This window comes from Streptopelia decaocto (assembly GCF_964273445.1).
Source record: "Streptopelia decaocto genome assembly, chromosome: 4".
NCBI lineage: Eukaryota > Metazoa > Chordata > Aves > Columbiformes > Columbidae > Streptopelia > Streptopelia decaocto.
The window spans coordinates 5,272,648-5,285,479 of NC_138658.1; the positions used below are offsets into that span (position 1 = coordinate 5,272,648).

Below are 12,832 nucleotides of genomic sequence, written 5' to 3' on the forward strand. Positions count from 1 at the left end.
CCACCCTCACCCCAAACAAGTTTCTTCTCAAATTTAAGTGGAACCTCTTGTGTTTCAGTTTGAACCCATTACCCCTTGTCCTACCGTTGGTTGTCACAGAGAAGAGCCTGGCTCCATCCTCCTGACACTCACCCTTTATATATTTGTAAACAAGCTCAAGTGCCCCAGCTCCCTCAGCCTTTCCTCACACGGGAGATGCTCCACTCCCTTCATCATCTTCGTTGCTATTCTATAGCTTGAAGCACTGTGTAGTAGAACCCTAATAAAACAGTCAAAGTGCGTGGATTGCTTGTTTTTGGTTACCTTCTGTAACGCTGTGGTGTGCTCATGTGATGGTAACACCTGAGGCGAGCAGGATGGGGGTATACGGCACCGCGGGAACGGGCGGCGAAACCCCACGGCCGGAAGGAACCGGGAGCGGCCCCACGCTTCCGGACCGGCGGCGGCGACTTCACCAGACGGGACAGCGCCGTCTGTCCCCAGGGAGAGAGCGAGCGAGCGGACGCGGCGGCGGCGGCGCCATCGTGCGCCCGGCAGGTCTGTGAGGGGCGGCGCGGGTGTGAGGGCGGGCGCGCGCGGCGGCCGTTGGAAGTGGCCGTTGGTGCGAAGAGCCGCGGCCGCCATGTTGCAGCCGGAGGGCAAGCGGAGTCCTTTCCCTTGACGGGGGTAACGCCGTACGCGGGTAGGCGTCGTGGGTGAGGAGAGTTGTTTTTTTTTTTAGGGCTTTGCTGCCGGAACGGTTTTTGTGGCGGTTTTTCTGAAGGGCTGCCCGCGGGTACCCGAGGGGCTGTTGGATGGAGGCGCTGCTGTGTGTGGGGGTTCCTGTGGAGAAATGGGATGCGCTGCTTTTGCCTTTGTCTCCCTAGGTAGTCCTCCAAGTGTTATGAAGAGTGGAGAAACCTATATGAGGTATTCTCTGCTTATTGGGTGCATGCCCTGTTAGCATTGCTAGTCCAAAAAACTTTTTTTTTTCCTTTTGATATTTCAACTCATGTTACAGTTTTGCACTTTTCATGACAAATCATGCCAGAGCTTTTATTGAGGTGACTGCTCGTAGCACCTCAGGACAGCTTTAGATAACTTCTCGTCAGTTGCAAGTAGGTTCGATTCATCTGTTATTGTCTTGAAGTGCATAATGCAATTTTTCTGAAGAGAGGGAAGTCTGGCACCAAAAGGTTAAGAAATGAAGGAATAAAAGTTTCATGAGTAATGTTAATTTGGCCTACATGTATACCCACTCTGGGATAGTCTTAATTGGCTAATTATACCTGTGTTATTAATTAAAAAGTGATCATCCTTTTTCAGTCTCAGTGTTCAGTATGGCATCTAGTCTTATTTTACACTGTACAGAAAAACACTGCTAGACTTTACACAGAAATATTCATTTCCTGATTTATGTTTTCATTGGTGTTTGTCACATTATCTGTGTGCCTCAAAACTGTTAGTGTATATTTTGTTACTCCACTGGTAGTAATGTAGTGTATTTTCATGCCCTATATTGTTGGAGAAAATTGATGAGAAGGTAAGATGACTTACAAAGGTCTCATGTAAGTGAGACGCAGTCCTGAATCTGGACCAGAAACGCTTCACTCCTGGTCCCTGTGTTCATTCTTCCCAGTTATGTTTCCTTATTCACTGAAATACTGTGTATTTACTGCTCCCAGTTTCTTCATGTACATTTGCAAAGCTGAGGAACACTTAAGTCAAACCAGTGACTACAAAGCTGATCGCTCAATAAAGGAGAATTGGAAGATGTGCAGCCAGATGCCAGAGGTTTGACTTGCTTGCAGCAGGGTGCTCAACTTTATCTTTGCAAGTCTTCTATTAGTCAGGACAGTTACTTATTTCCTCATTTTATGAATGAGGAATTGAGAAGGAGATAACTGAAGGCCTGACTCTGCAAAGGTGGCTCAATACTTTAGTTTACTGTTCTGGCTCACCATTTTAAATGACTACTTAAGATGTCAAGACAGGTTGGGTTTTTTTTTTCAGAATACCTAAAGTTTAATATCACTTTATAACATCAAAGTAACCATATCATATATTAATTATAAAATGCAGCATTCTAATGGCATTAGCATTGTAAGCCACCTCTACCTACTACTGTCATTATACAGATGGAAACACTAGAGAAGAAAGGCAAAGTGACTCTCCTAGATGTTGTGTAATAAGTTAGTTGTAGATAAAATATCAAAACTCAAGACTGCTTTGCTTTCAACCCAAGGCTTGTTGCAGAATGGATATAGTTATTTTACTAGTATCTAGCCTTTGACAGACAGGATTTTCTATCTGGACTGGACTTGCATTATTGCAAGCTTCTTTAAAGAAAAAAGTAGTGTGCATGGCATGTTTAATAGCATTACAAAATGTGCATGTACTGTCTCAGTTACTGTGCAAGCAGATATTCCTAGGCGTGAACAGTCAGTTGTATTCTGATAATTAGATGTTTGCTTACTGATCATTGTATCTAAACAACAGTATACAATTGTGCATGACCTGGGGACATCTTTAAAGTTTGGCTTTGGTGAATAAAGGCAGTCAAATCTTGAGTGCCCATGTGAATTGCTAGAGTAATTGCTGAGCAAATACCTAAGAGCACCAAAGAGGGATGGCCAGTTTCCCAGTTGCTTTCAGCTAGTTCCACATATGTGGTATTGAGAATTGGCAGGGAAACAAGTAAGTGTAGGTTCAGCAAGCAGTAATTATGCTGACCTTCTACTCTGTCATCATTTATCGCTGTTATTGTTTCATATATTTCTCTGCACAAGCCTCATCCACCTGGAACATCCATGAATAGACCCGTCTATTGCAGTTTTACCACAGCACCAAACCTTTATTTCCACAGTGAAAATAGGTCTGTTTTCTCCTGATGGGACACTTACGAGGTATTGAAGTTGCTTTGGGTGGATTGCCCAAGGCCTAGTCTAGCTCTAATCTGAAAACTGGGATACTTGATGGGAGGGACAGCGTTGTTACTTGTCAGTACTCTGAAGGAAAACCTGGCCTAGACGAACTTCTTTATGCAAATTCCACTAGACATGCTGCACCTTGTAGAGAAAAAACATCTGTAATGCATGATCCTTGATGACATCTGTCCTCACTTGAAATGGGAGGCACTGACGGATAACTTGTTAATGGCTGTGCTGCGTTTGAGTTATCACACCTCTCTGCAGTCATGAACATAAATACCATCACTGAGATCTTCCACTGTGTGCTCTTTATTTACATGATGGACCTTTCTGTGCCTCCAAATGTTCCTGGGACAGTTTACATGACAGATGTTCTGTGAGGGAATCTAGACAGTGAATATACACAAATAATACTTGATTTTTGTTTTTTCTCAAGAATTAGGGATCACTTGAACTCACTTTTAGGGACAAAATAGGTCTCATACCATGATTTCTTTCAAAATCTAAGGGGTCTAGTGGTGGAGTTTTGAAGTAGGTTCAGCAATAACATAATATGAATAATATTACCACTAATAATATATTAGTAATTTGAGTATCAAAGAAGCCCATACTGCAGAAGCTGCTGTCATCTTACAATCTAATTATTCTGAAAATAAGTTCCTATTTTTTATTATTAATGCAACATTTTTATATTTCTGCAGCGGGAAACAAAAGTATAATACTCAGATATCTTAAAGCTGAAATCTATCTCCTTAATGGAGATCTTCACCATGGATAAAGAAGTTATTCTGATGTGTACTCCAGATGCAACATTTCCATGCAAGTCTGCTGACTAGAAACTAGAATTTTATATTTTTAAAAAAACATTCTATGAGGAAAAAGAAAAATTGAATCCATTAAGCTTTGAAACTCAGGTACCTTATAATTAACATAAAACTCTAATTTGTCTTCAGAAGTGTTGGGTTGTTGATTCAGATTCAAAAGTTGATCCTGAGACAATGCTTTCCTTATGCTAATCCTCTCTGGTCTCCCTTCTCTTGCAAGCAGTGATTACCGAGGTTTGCATATAAGCAACTGACCACCCACATTTGGAAAATTGAATCACTGATTGCATGGTAAAGGTGAAAGAAAGCATAATGATCTCAGTTTCTGAAAAGAATAATGTTTGTGTCCAGGCACTTGAGAACTGCGGTGTCACTGTTTTCTTGATTGTATATCTCTCGAAGCTGGTCTTTGATCATTTGGTTAGCTTATATACTCCTTTATAAGGTAGATAATAAAGAATGTTTTGACTCCTCTAATAAGCATAAGTGCCAGAATGTGAACAGCAGCAGTAGCTTGTGGTATAGTTCTATCCTTCTGGGAGGTCCAGTCATTTCTGGCTATCATTGAAAAAGTAAAGTTGCACTGACTTTTTGTATAAATTGAGACTATTACAACATGAGCCGTGATAAACAGCTAGGTTTTATTAAATGTAAACAAAAGTAGTAATAGGTTCAGAAGAGTATTTTATATATCTAGGAAATTTGAAACTGTTGTGAAGATAAGAAGAGAACCATGAATACCAAGATTTAAAGTTTAAACTGGGATCTATTTTATGTGATAATATTCATTATTTAGTGTTCATTGGCTCCCTGCATAGTAAGAAAGCAAGACTTTGTATTAAGCCACAGAATTTAATTTATGCTATCATGGGCCTGACAGTTAAAGCATACTGGTCTCAAGCAGTCCCATCATTACTTTGTTTTTCAATCTTTCTATGAATCTTTGTGCAATTAAGTAAGTTAAGGCTTACACATTTGACACTGATACGGTTCAAGCAGAGGTGTAGCGGAGTTTGGAAAGCAACCTTTTACTTTCCGATCACATGCTTAACAACGGTAAGTGACTTGAAACTTTATACAGGTACTTATAAATAGCTACAGTTTGTGGCTGTGGTTCACTGCTTGTAAGCTTAGGGGCGAGAAGCAGTCATTTTTAGTGTAGGACCATTTGTCAACTCAAGACTCTTAATTATTGCAAAATATTAAACACTATTAAAGACAAACTTAGTACAATTCAATTTAGCAGTATCTGGAAATTACTTTTATGATAAATGAGAATTAACATATCTATAGGAAATACAGTTACTGTCTGAGTATAGCCTACTTGGAATATCAGCATTCAGTGATCCTCAGTTACTACTTTTATCAGAGAACAGTGCTTTACTAGTATACCGCCTAAGCACTGATTCGGAGCATTCAAACCTTGAGGTACACAGTAATGTATGCTGCGATTAGAAAAGGAAAGCAAACTTCCTTCTTCCTTTTTGATCTTGAAGATAATGTACTTCAAAAATGTAAGTAAATGACAGATGTTAAAAAAGATGCCAAGACTTTTCAAAAGCATGTAGTGCCAAGTAGTTCCCGTTATTTTTAGGAAATGAGCTTTTGTGGAAATTTGGGACAGACAGTTCACGGATAGATGTTTGGAAATGTCCACATGTTTTTTAAGAGCCTGTTTGTTTACCTTCCTTGAAATACTTGGAATTTCTTTTCAAAATGCTTTGGAATTGCTGTAAAAATATAAGGCCAATTCCCCAGCTAGTGTGTGTCAGAATAGCTCTACTTAGCCAAGGATGCCTTGTTGCTGAGCACAATCAGAAGGAATTTTGCCAGTGTTTCAAACTTTTTGAGGTTTTCATACTTGTATTCTGCTTTTGTAACACCATAATCTTATCATCAAAACTTCCACATCTGTTTCTCCCCTTATCAATTCTCTTCACTGTTCAAGATTCACCATTTTAGAGGAAGCCAAATATAATTTGGCCTTGAATGCATGAAACAGAGTCTGTAATGATTGAATTGGAGAAAAGATACTTTCTGTGAAAGTTTAAGGCAGATCCTAGGTTTATAAGTTTGGAAACAGAAGATTTTTCTCCTTACAGGGTACATACAGGACAGTTTCATTTTAATTTTTCTTGACAGTTTTCTACAAGAGTTTTAGAACAGCTCTGTTTCATTGGCAAACTTGCAGCCTGTATTTCAACACTGAAATTTATAGAATTCATTAGTATGGCAATCCATATTCCTGTATTTTAGCTTGCAAGTAGGTAGTGTATACCATAAATTTTGTACTCCCACATGCTGTTAAGTATATGCTGTTTATTATAGATAACATAGAGTAATCATTATTATTCATTTTGTATACAACCTCTTATTTAAAACATGCCTTTAATTATATCATAAAAAGACAACCATCTTTTGAAGCTGTGACAGCTCATCCATTGGATTTAGTGTGTTTTGGAGACTTGTTTGAAAAGCTAGTCCTTTTTATCAGAAATCAAGGGTTGAACGTTGACCATATTCAAATATTATAAAAGTCAGTTATACTATTTTGTTTATTGCACCACAATTGCATCACAGATGAACGCTGTGAAATTTAAATTGCCAAACTGTACATAACTCTCCAGAAAACAGTTTGTTTTGTTTAGTACACTGAAAAGAGCAAAGGTTTCACACTTACTTAGGAAAAAAAAAAAGCTTGCCTGAGACAATCCAGTACTTGATAAATGGTAGTTAAGGATTTAAGTCCTTATTGAAGCAGTAGGAGTCTTGAGAGGAGTGTTTCCAAACTTGAATTCCTTTCTTTTTATGGGTTTATGTTTCTTACTGGAAGATCAGATTAATGAGAAGTTTCACAAGAGATTTAAGCAACTGTCATTTTTTGAAAATGACTCTTGATTATACTGTTTTCTTCCTAGGTTTTTCCATTCTTAGTATATTGTTAAAGTCTTTTCACTGAATTTTAATGTCATAATAAGCACTTAGTTTAGTAAGTGTTTCATTTTGTCCTAACTAGCCAATGCAGGTACCTATGAGTACATTAAGTACCACAGGACCATGTGGCCCTGCAGTCTGTACCAGCTATGAATTCAGCGGAAGTGGCTATGCTCAAAAGCGTTGCTTGAGGAGCCTGCTTTAGTACAAGTGTACAAGACCAAGTTGGAGCTTAGCTGCATGATCACGGTACTATGGTTTAGTGTTGAGTGGCTGTGGTCAAGTCAGTGAGTGCTCTCAGGACTTAGTTTCCCAAATGCTGTAAGGCTGCTTCCACACTGGGAAATAGCGCTCCCTGCAGAAGGGGATTTGTAGAGGCCAGCAGTAGGTGCTAACGACCTGATAGCCATGCAGGGTACATTGAAGGGAGCTTTTTTTGAACTTACTCTAGTCTATCCTATGGCATTAGCAGGTGGCACACAATAGGTGTGATTCTGAAACCTTTCTATGAGGGCTGTCCACTAGAGGAGGTCCCCAAATTGATACCTAGGTAACTCTCCAATTTAGTCCTGGTAATAATTTGAGAATTTTGCAGGGGGGGAAAGATAAGTGCATGTGTTTAAGTTATACTGAAGAGATAGGCTTGCTGGAAGAATGTCTTTTGGATCTCATGTAAGCTTTAACAGTCTTTGGACATTGCAGTTGATTTTGCAGTCCTGTGGGTGAGTTATGCAAGGGCAGACTTGCACTTGTGACTAACTTGATTTCTTTCTGTCTGATGGGCAGAAGTAAAAGTAGGTTGTTATATAGCTAGTGTCTAGAATCTTTGTCTTAAGGCAGTAGAGAGGAAGCTGAGGTGGGTTTAGTATAGAGAAGTCAGCTGTCTACTAAGGTTGTTGCTGAATGTTTTACTTAGCTTGGTTTCTAACTCACTGTTAGCTCTGTCATTGCTCGTTTTATGAAACTACACATTTATGTAATGATTTTTCTACTTCATTTACTTCCTTCTGCCTGCATCATTAACATGAATGCTGTTGAAAAGGTTAACACAAAAATATAAAGCGTCCAACAATTATTAGAGGTTTGTCTTGGGTTTTTGTTGTTGTTGTTATTGTTTGGGGCTTTTTGTGACTGTAACTTATTTGTCAGAAAGGGACAAAATAAATGAGCTGAAACCAGAGAATACTTTATTCTAGAGCCTTGTAGCTTAGACATGTTACATATCAAATAGAAGCTGCTTCTTATACTTCCTTTAATGTCTGGATGAATGCTCAGGTAAATGAGATACATAAAAATTTATTTTAAAACAGTCTGTAAAAGCAGAAGGTAAAACCATTTGATTTATGGGCTATCAGGAGTCCTCCCTGGATACTCTGCTGACTTGTGGCAAAGGAAACATAGTTGTTTTAGAAACCTAAAGAAGTATGGGTAAGACACTGGAGCAGGTTGCCCAGAGAAGCTGGGGTTCCCCGTTGTTGGAAGTGCTCTAAGTCAGGTTGGATAAGACTTTGAGCAGCCTGCTCTAGTGAAAGATGTCCCTGCCCATGGCAGAGGGTTGGACTAGGTCCTTTAAAGGTCCTTTCCAGCACAAACTGTTCTGTGATTCTATGACTGCTCTAGGACAGTTTTACCTGACAGATTTCATGTGTCAGTGATAATCTGTAGTTTAGGAACTGTTGGGATGTTGTCCATGGTTAATTTGATGTATTTGACCATGTTGCAAATGCAGGAAACACAGAAATCTCTCTGAGCAGAAATTGCAGTAAGTGGTGATAGTTACTGAAAAACATTGTCGTATAATGATGATTGTCTGATGATGTGTCTGCTAAGTCCCTGGTGTATAAATTACACTACCTAACGTGTAAGATATTTTCCTTGTGTTTGATAGAGCAGTGCTGCTGTGTGACCTTCCTGGATCACAGCAGTTAGAACCACAGCAACTTGCCCAAAAAGTTATTGTTTGCAAGATCAGTGCTTTCTGTTTGGTTGTATACACACAATTTTCTGAGGTATATTCTTTTGTGATAGAAGCAAATGTGCTGGATTTCATGAGACTGTTTCCCCTAGCGCTAATAAATATCTGCAGAGCATGTTTTCTATGTTTCTTATTTCAAAGGAATTAGAGATGAGAATTCATGAGAAACTGATGTAAAAATGAATGAAAGGTGGCAGAGAAAATAGCAAGAGAAAGTGGAAGAAAAAGCAAACAAGTTGAATATAAACAAGCAGTTTGAATGTGAACATAAATCAAAAAATCCGTGGGATAAATCAGGATGGGCATATCTAGAGAGATCCTGATAAGAGAAACACTGGCAGTGAAAAACAAAAAAAAGCAACAAAACCCCCACTTTGGTCTACCATAAGAGTGAAATTTTGAAACTGGAATTTTTAAAAGTCTTTCATGTTTATAGAACTGTAGTTATAGTGATAGTATAAGGAAAGCTTCAGGTGGTTGTTGCTTCTAGTAGAAATAGCATCAATTAATACAAACTTGATACAGCTTTTCAGGTTTTTGTGTGACCTTAAAGACTTGTTCCACAGCAGTCATAAAAAAGTAATGTATTACTTCAGCTCTTTATGCTGTCAGTATGGTATATTTTTCTCTTCATGATTTATTCTTGTCTAAAGCATTTCTGAATTACCTGACTATATTCTGCTAAAATTTACCAAAGGTGCGATTTGCTCTCAAGGAAGTGAGTGTAATGACACAAAATTTTGCCTCATTGCGGTGATTGTAATGCAGGAGGTGTACCTTGAAGTAGAGAATTGAGTTCTGACCTTTATACCCCATGTTTGTGTTTAGTCATGCTCATTAGAAGTGAGAGCACCTGTCCATCAGTAGGTATTCAGCTGTGGATGGATGAGGCCTCCACAGGGGAAGATACTGTGATAATCATTACACTTCTGTATGTATTCACAGGACAGATCAGAGAGGCCTAAACCAGGGAATAAGGCCACATCACTCTTCAGAAGAAACAGCTTTTTGGGCATAATGTTGGCTTTGTCAGGTTTGATAGTCAGGTATCTTTCTAGTCTACCTGGGTCAGGTCCATGCTGTGGAAAGGTACCCCACAAACTCATTTGGCTCTCTGTTCCTGTTGGCATTGTAGAGAAGGTCAATGGGATTTCTTCACAGAGAAAGCCTAGAAGATTAAGCCTAAACTCATCCCATTTGGAGGAAAATCATTCCCCTCCATAGAACTTAATTTTGCCCCCTCCAGACCTCACTGAGCTTAGTGGGAATAATGATGAGGACAGTAGGCTTGATTTTATACAGATAGAGCAAGTACTTGTTTTCACACACAATGTAGCAATTAGTAACAGAAGGTACATAAACAATGAAAATGTTCTTATTACGTGCTAGTTAAATAGGCATTTGAGAACAGTAGTGCAGCAGCTCTGGTGGCTGATATAGTGATGGCAGGAATGTCCCATGCTTTAGGATAATTGCTTTAATTGAAACAGGTGTGCCACAGTGCTGCAGCAATTTAGCTACTTTGTGATCTCACTCTGAAGTTTACAAGCAGGCTTTTATAATTTTCATTCCATTAGTGGAACATCTCTGAGAAGCAACATAACTGACTTGAAAACATTTTCCGTTATCTGCAAGTAGTTCTAAAGTGCTTTTTGCTGTCCTTCCCATTTTGCTTGCTTCAGGGGATTTGCCTTGCAGAATTCCAGCAACCAAGATCTAGAGATGCATTTTGAGATACATTTACTGGATGTATAACAGGTACACTGACTGGGAAAATCGATGCCTTGTGGATGCGTGGGGGGCAGTTTATTATGCTAAGGCCACTGACTAGTGTTGAATTAAATGTTCTCATTCTGTTTTCAAATGTTAAATTGCAGGGTTTTTTTGAAGTGCTGGTGAAACTTTTTTCGTAGTTCCTTATTATATAATTTTAAGTGATCAGGGCAAGCAATATGAAGAGGTGAATGGCTGAATCTTTGTGAAAAGGTTACAAAGGGGCCAAGAGATTAAAGGTCTTTTGTTTCTGAAATCTCATTTGAACTAGTATGTGTGCTTGCCATTCTCATCCTACATACAGCCCAAATGGAAATGATTCTTCTTGATATTAGAAGGAAGGTTTTGCAAATCTCCAAGCAAAGATGGGAGTCTAGGTCTTTCACATTGCCTTATGTTTCTCATTCTCCATTTTTAATCATTGCATTATGACCCTTAACTATCCTGATAGTTTTATCCTACAAGGTAAGAAGAATATGGGGGAAAGGGAAAGTAGAGATGTCTCAGAAGGAAAACAGACATTTTTCAAACCGTAGTGGTTTTGAAAACCATGGACTTAAGACTCTTTAGATCAGGGGTGTCAAGCTCATTCTCACCAGGGGCCACATCAGCCTCGCAGTTGTCTTTAAAGCGCTGAATGTAATTTTAGGTCTGTATAAATGTTTAGTTCTCATACGATTCAGCAGGACTTTTCAGAGAACGCTTCCGATGGCGTGTTTCCTGAGATGTTCTTTTTTGCGCAACTACATGCCAGTAACTAGATAATAGTTCTACTTGTCAGAAGAACCCTTTCAGGTTATGGATGACTGCATAAATTCTCTCACTGTCTCTCATTGCTGAACTAATAATACATTTTATTTCTAACTTTGAGTCAGTTTCCAAGTAGGAGTAGTTGAAGCATGGCTTAATTTTGTCAGGATATGATAGTTTCTATTACATTAACTTTCAAGGGAACAAAATTCATCTCAATGTGGATTATATTCCAAGTGCAGTAACTTCAAATAAATATTCAGTGGGAGATGAAAATAATGAAGGGGAAAAAACTCTAGTTGGTAAGTTAAGCATTGTTACTGTGTATTCAATACTAGGTAGTGTTGCATTAAACTTCAGATTTTGTTGTTTGAAGTTAAAGGGATTCTGTTTTGAAAGCAGATATTTGGGTGAGCTTTAAGTAGTCTGCACGCAAGCATCTGCATCTTAGTAAAATTTCTGAAGACAAAAGCATTGTGTAACAGGAAAAATGCTAAGGCACATGGAGTAGATTTAGAAAGGGGACTTCATGACTATTCCTGGGGTAAACTGTGACTCTACATTTAAAGTCAGGTTAGCATTTAAAAATAGTGATATTTCACCTTTTAATACGATGTTGGGCAAGTAATATGTAGATGTTGTATTCCTGCTTAATATCAAAGTTAACTCTCAGTCTGAAAGACAGATAAATCAATGGCAGAATAAAAAATCAAGCATATAATTCAAAAAAAACCCACATTTGGTTTCCCACAGGTAGCTTGATAGCACTAGCTGCTTTCTTCAAACCAATAAACAAACATTGCACCAAACTGCAGCATGAAATACCTTGCTCTGACAAGTCTCTCCTCAACAGCATGACTCTTCCCTCTGAATATAGATAGAAAAGAGAAATTAAATATGGCAGCCATATTAAATTAAAGTTTTATGAGATGTATGTTGCAGAGCCTTTCTTCCATCAACTGTGGTGTTAGATGTATTTCACTCCCTTATACAAATAAAGCTTTCTTTCTCATATATAAAAATAAATATAGTTAAAAAGAAATGCAGTCAAGCCTTCAGGAAACATCTTCGAACTCCTTTTGCATTCATGCTTATCTAAGGCCAAAGCTGCAAACTTAGGTGCAGATAAACGGCAAAGAAATAGAATTACTTCATCTTCTTCTATCATTTAGATGCAGCTTCCTCACTTCTATCTTTAGAATTTCTTGAGTAATCAAGCCTTGTACTGTCCATTTGCACAGGGCTGAACTTTATACCTTATGCATATTTTTATTATCATTATTATGTAACGTCAGTTCTGTAAGAATATTTCTGCTGAAGAGCTTACTCCTCCTTGCCCAGCACACAGAGAGCTCTTCAACTGTACCTGAACGGTTGGGTCCAGCAGACCTTTCCTGCTCTGGGATACAGGAACACCTTTGGGGAGCTTCCAGCCTGCACAGGAATGAGGTGCAGTTGTGCACCATTCATCACCAGTGCTCTCCTTCTACTTGGAGAGAAAGCTTAGACTCTTGGTCAAGTGGGTGCTGTGGAAGACACCAGCAGATCAGTCTTCTGCACATTTAGGACACCAATATTCTGTGAAGCTGAGGCCTGGGGTGGGGGTGAATTACCTTTTCAATTTAAACATGCTTTTTTTTTATCCGTCCCTGCAATTCCACTTGGCT

At 38.8% G+C, this 12,832-nt stretch overlaps 1 protein-coding gene across 5 annotated transcripts in view; it reads left to right on the forward strand.

Moving 5' to 3' along the window:
• Nucleotides 1-452: 452 nt before the first annotated feature.
• The window catches only part of BANK1 (B cell scaffold protein with ankyrin repeats 1), a 128,361-nt gene continuing 115,981 nt past the window's right edge, over nucleotides 453-12,832 (forward strand). For 2 of the 5 annotated variants that reach the window (XM_082052091.1, XM_082052095.1), the window contains exon 1: nucleotides 583-695. The gene's annotated coding sequence lies outside the window, so the exon portion shown is untranslated. Of the gene's footprint in view, nucleotides 538-582; nucleotides 696-799; nucleotides 910-12,832 lie in introns of those variants that run through there. The other 3 variants (XM_082052092.1, XM_082052094.1, XM_082052093.1) reach the window with 3 other exon arrangements.